General features: G+C 41.2%; 1 long non-coding RNA gene across 1 annotated transcript; it reads left to right on the top strand.

The window, feature by feature from the left end:
* The first annotated feature begins 2266 nt into the window (after nucleotides 1-2266).
* Nucleotides 2267-3062, top strand: LOC146812362 (uncharacterized). Its single transcript, XR_014965937.1, has 3 exons — nucleotides 2267-2363; nucleotides 2494-2589; nucleotides 3015-3062. It is a non-coding gene; the product is annotated as an uncharacterized LOC146812362 (long non-coding RNA).
* The last annotated feature ends 2938 nt before the right edge of the window (nucleotides 3063-6000 follow it).

Raw genomic sequence — 6000 nt, 5'->3', positions numbered from 1 at the left:
CTCAGGTCTGCCATTGCAGAGCCTATGTGCAGTCTGGTACTGCCATGCTGACTGACCAAGTGCACCCACTTGCCAGTCCATAAACCTTCCCTTATCTTCATATCAGACACCCCTATGGTAGGCCCATGGGCAGGGTGCATTGTAAGTGTAAGGTAGGACATGCCCTGGTGCGTGTGGCATGTCCTAATAGTGAATTACAGCCATTTTCGTTTTTCACTATTGCAAGGCTACCTTTTCCCCATAGGCCAGAATGGGCAGTTTGATTATTACATCTTATAACCCTAACTGACTCAGGGAACATGGTAGAAATACAAATTTAGTATGCCTGAACTCAGAATGATAAAATACATATTTTAGTAAAGTTGGTTTTAACATTCTGTGTTTGAAAATACCACTTTTAGAAAGTAGGTATTTTCTTGCTTAACTGTCCAAGCCTGCCTCTGCTAGGTTGTGTATTGTGTGTCTGGTTCTGTGAGTGCAAAGGACAACAAAGTATCTCAACCGGTTTCATTTAAAAAGGACAGTTAGAGATGCATGTATAGAGCATTGCAATCAAGAAAGAGAGACTCTCAGTCGGTAATTTTCGTAAAAATGTACATGGCATCATGTATTGAGCAAAACGAAATGGCAAGGGACAAGTAACATAAATGAAATGGACAATATTACAGTTGTAACAGCACCGCAAACAAAATAAATTAGCGAGAAAACCCGAATTGTACTTGGTGCTCAGGTGTGGCGACGCAAGTGACAAAGTGAGATCAGCAGGGGACGGCGCAAAGTGAAGTGAAGTGAATAATTGTACAGTGAAATCAAAGGTTCTGGTAACAAATTTATACAATTACCAGGCCTCTCAGCCTTCAGAGAACAAAGAGAAAAGTAGTATAAATATGGGGACCCAGTCCCCAAGACTTTAGATCACTTCTGGAACAACAAGAAGAAACCTCTGCCAAGGAGAAGAACCAAAGGAAGCTGTAGAGGTGGACTGCCCCCCTGCCAGTGTGCTGTGTTGCTGGGTTGGCCTACAGTGGTGTCTTCAGTGCCAAGGAGAGGACAAGGAACTTTGTGTGTACTTCATCATCTTGCAGATTATTTCTCCAAGGACTTCTGAAGTCTCAGGGACAACAGACTTCACCACCAGCTCCCTTCTGAATTTCCTTGTTGGGAATTCTATCTGCAGAAACCTGCGTGTCGCTGGGAACTGGAAGCGTGATGCAACGAGAAGAAGCATGCCTTTGTCGCAGCTGTCTGCTGTCGCATCACCGAAGAAACGTGTCGCAACCGTGAGGGTCGTTGTCGCATCATCGGAGAAGCGTGTCGCAGGGACTGTCGCGGCTCCAAAGTACAGAGTCGCCGCAAGGCTGCCAGGGTGTGTCGCATCATCTCAACATCGTCGCATCAAGGGCGCCATCTTATCGCGTCGCACCGGATTGTCGCATCGCCTCTGAGATAAGCCTGTCTGCTCGTGCCAAGCTACCAAGGGGGTGAGCAGGGGTTATCCAGTAGTGTAATCCACTTTCCCTGACTAAGAAGCAAGGGTCCCTATTTGGTCAAAGGTACCTACCTCTGCCAACTAGAGACCCCCAGTTCTAACAAGCCCTATAATGGCTGCGTGCTAGCAGTTCTTTTTTCAAACTTTATGCCATGCTGAACAACGCATTCCCTAAAAATGAAAGTTTCCCTGTGTTATGTAAGTAGTGCTCATGTAAAGCCCTCAAATACCTTCGGGTCAAGTTTGAGCTACACAGAAGCGCCCGAAAAAATAATTCAGTAAAAATGAATGTCCTTGAATGGAAATGAAAAGGATATGAGGGAGCAGGGTGGGGTAAACGAGAGAGGAGGGTTGTAGCCACAGAGGAGGTCACAGGAGCATGGAGGAGGATGTGGTTGGTTAAACCCCTGGTGGGGTGGGTCATTCTGAACAAGGTGGAGGGTGGTGTGTTTACATGCCGCAGTGGAGAAAAGATGGCACCGCATTAAAGAGCATAGTGATTTAAAAAAATACTTGTCTAATATACTCAGCTTTTATAACAATTTCTCAGATAGATAATGTTAATTATTTATCTACAGCGAGATAATTTTAAGTCCCAGTCCCATATTTTTATATGAATATAAATTAAGCACACTCATAATAAGGCAGCCTTATTATGAGTGTGCTTAATTTATATTCACTATGCTCTTTAATGCGGTAAAGAGACCTATGTATATTAGATTGTGATGTTTATGGATATGAGTAGTTACATACTCAATGCTGTTTGTTTCAATGGATAGATAACTACTGATTGAGGGATGGCTGATATTGAATAATTTAACGAACTGTGAAAATAAAGAATACGAAGCATCTAATCGCCATAACTCCCCCTCAGGTACGGATAGTGAACTTTACCAAATATCCATGAGGAAAAAAAAGTAAAAAACTAATAATATTCTTTGACAATATGTCACTCAAGCCATATATGTGTTGTGCTCTAAAAAAATAAATGATTTTTTTGATAGATATCGTAAGAGTACACAAAAAGACCATAAAGAAAGAATTCTGCAATTTTAATCGGTAGAGCACAGACCACAGAAAAATAAAGTCACTAACTAATGGTAAGCGATATGGAATTGATACTACTGTGTTAATGGCTAAAGGTTTTGTGATGCTCCAGTATGACTAAAAATATTCATGCAAAAAATATACATAAATGTAAGAAAATGATATGCCTTAGGAATGTAGTATAAAACTGTTCCTTTTTAACATTGAAATCAGCAGAGTGATCAAGATCCTATATAAGACGAATAAGAATGGGCGAAAGAAGGAGCTATATTAGAAGCCTTTTGCCTTATTTTACATGTTAAAAGAATTGTTGAATTATTGCTTTGTTAGAAAGAATTAAGAAACTCGAAACAACATGGTTTGCTTATTTTATAAAACAAGATGTAATGACTGTTTGTAGTGTATAAAGTGTATTATAAAAATAATTTTTTGTAAATAATGTATATTAATTTTATAAATATATATGTATTGTTTATAGCCCTGAAGAAGTCCGCGAGGATGAAACGCGTTGGCTATGGTCTGTTTTAACATGCACTTGTATGGAGTGCACGTTTAGAAATGATAAAAAGTGCCTTCTGAGTGAGTATCCAGTGATGAGACACAGGCGAGTACCCAGTAGCCAGTGAACAGAAGCTATACTTGAGCCAAGCTCCACAGTATGGACGGTAGAGCAGGAAGTGAAAGCAGACAGCGTGCAGACAACGTGCTGGCCAATCAAAAGCATGTAAATTAGAACAACATTGGAATGAACGAATGGTAACTTCAGGTAAGTATTGAGTGGGTTCTAATTCCCTTTTACGAATTTTTTTTTTTGTAATTTAAGAGACTCTGTAGGCACAGCGCATGTGCTGTGCAGAAGGAACCTAAACATGGGAGCAAGCCAGTGTACTGTTTCTGGGGACTGTGGTGTATTTAGCTACATATATGTCCACTGACAATATTCATTAGATGTTGAGTTTCTGGGGGAATCTGGTACAATTTTAGCTACATATATGTCAATTGACACCATACATAAGTTTGGAGTTAAGAATAGCAAATCTAAACTTAAACTAATAGTACTACCATCACAATATTGAGATAGGTTCTATTCTGTCTACGATATTTTGCAGCACAAATTCTTTTGTATTCTGACATACAACTCTTTGGTGTGGCATATAATAGTGGCAAAGTATATTTTGCTTGTCAATGTAGAGTTTCACTACAAATACGTGTGATTTATTGGCCAGAAAGAGGGGTACACGTGAGTATTTAAGCCCTACATACTGTGTATTACCTATAATGTTTTTCTAAAATGCTTTTCTACCGAATTTGGTGTGGTGCAAGTTTCACTCTGGTTAGGAAGGTAGGGCCTACTACTCCTCGTAATTGCAAAGTGGGAAAGGGTACAGAGTTCTTATTTCCTAGTATACACTTTTGCCTACAATTGGACTACTCCTAGGATTTAAGTATTGTGCGTTTTTATTTATTAGTTACTCTTTCTCAAATTCTTTGGTACACATTATTCCAGGTGACAAATATTAAAGAGATGAATTTCCTCATTCAAGTGGTTGTTTCTTTTCCTTGTAATACTGTTTTTTCCGTCTTTCTTTGTGAAGCGAGCAAGAAAACAATGAGCAGAAAACTGACGACACGTGTTTTGCCCCTGTCTAGGACTAGGATCGCAGTGACCATTCAACTGAGACTGCAGAGAATGGAACAAAGCCTGATTTCAATAATGATACTCTCCTTGGAGATTGCCTCAGAAGAAACTAATATACAAGAATGATCATTATCAAGACCTACCTACACTTGGAACCCACACTGGCACCAATGTTGGGGTTAAGAGCATTGATCTCATGAGGCGGGGGCACCCCCGTGAACTAGAGCATCGGAAAAGCCCCGGCCTGCATGCAAAAAGGGGTGGAACACGTTGGCGGTTTTTCTTGGAGTCCTCTTTCTGAAGTCCAGGGTTCAGGAGGTGCAGTCTGTCTTCTGTCTTCCACGGCCCGTGAGGTGTTCTGAAGATGGTTTCCAGGAGTGCCACTTTTATGTCGGACACTAGCTTGTGGTTGGGGGAAACTCCCTGTCCATTAGCGAAAACATTCCCACAAGCAACCCTTCCCCCTTTGACATTATTTCTTGGCCCTAACATTCCAACAGTGCCATGCTCTGACAACATCCAACATGGGATCATCTTTCTTCCCTTGGTCAGAGCTCTGGGCACACCACTGAGGGTATTTTAGGAAAATTAGGAACTCCCACAGCAAACCAGTTGAAGAACAGGTTTTCCTCCTACTGGGATTGGTGTCACTCTGTTTACCAGGCTACTTGGACAATGGTAGGGGCAGGCCTAAGTGTGCATTAAATCTGCCTCCGACAGAGGATGCTTTTTGAAGTTTGTGCAGTTGGTGTGCACATCCACCAAGCCACCTGTCAGAAGGAGGTCTCACCTCCTCCGAGCAAAGGCCCTTTTGTTCCTTTTCCTGGATGACATTCACACCTCCCAGCAGGCTGCCAGGTGACAGGTGGGGATTAACTCCGAAAAGACTACTAAAGTTGTTAGCAAGAAATTGGCAACTCTCTAAAAGTGGTGCTTAAAAATAGTATTTTTATCCAACTTGATTGTTACATTGGATTTTAAATTCCTATTAATTTGAGTCTATAAACCATGGTTCTAGCTATTCTCAAACTGAAGGCATGCATTATAAGGTGTTATTATGTAAGCCATTGATTTTCTATGAGAGAGCAAGCCTTGCCAATGGGAAAAACAACTTTTTCACTGCCAAGACATATAAAACTTAAGAATGCATGTGACACTTTTTAAATACCATGCGCCCAGCCGTATGGTCACTTACGGCCTACCTTAGGGGTGACCCAGCAGTATTAAAAAGTACAGTTTTGGCGTCGCAAAATGTTTAATTTCCTAGGTTATATTTGCAATTTTAAAACTGCACACTAAGGTTGCAGGGACAGGCCTGAAGACATGCTTTACTTGGTCACTTCAATGGTGGCACAATAGGTGCTGCAGTCTACTAGAGACATATGACTTACAGGCCTGGGTACACAGAGTACCATATACTAGGAGCTTAGTGGTAAATTAAATATGCCAACCAGGGATTAGCCAAGTCTACATGTTTGTATGGGTCAGTGCACATACACTGGGTGCTGTACAGCAGAAGCCCAATGTTTAGAGACCATACACCAGCAATAAAATGTCAAAGTTAGGGGTGCCAAAAAAGTGCATTTTCTTAGAAACCCATGATAGGATAGCAGCCTCTAGACTCTTAATGTTAAGAAGCAATGCCTTGATCAGTAATGGAGCAATTATTGCTTTCTTCAGTGGTCATAGTTCTTCCTCTTCCAAGTAAAGGCTAATGAATGCCTGAGTAAACTTTGATGGTCCACCCCACTGCAGCATCATAAGTACAAGGTGTAGGTTTGACTTTTTCAGGAACCCTATGACTTCTTGCAAGATTGCTGGCTGA

Source organism: Triturus cristatus, chromosome 7, assembly GCF_964204655.1.
Source record: "Triturus cristatus chromosome 7, aTriCri1.1, whole genome shotgun sequence".
NCBI lineage: Eukaryota > Metazoa > Chordata > Amphibia > Caudata > Salamandridae > Triturus > Triturus cristatus.
The sequence above is the reverse complement of the archived record's forward strand: the minus strand, read 5'-3'. Positions and strand labels throughout refer to the sequence as shown.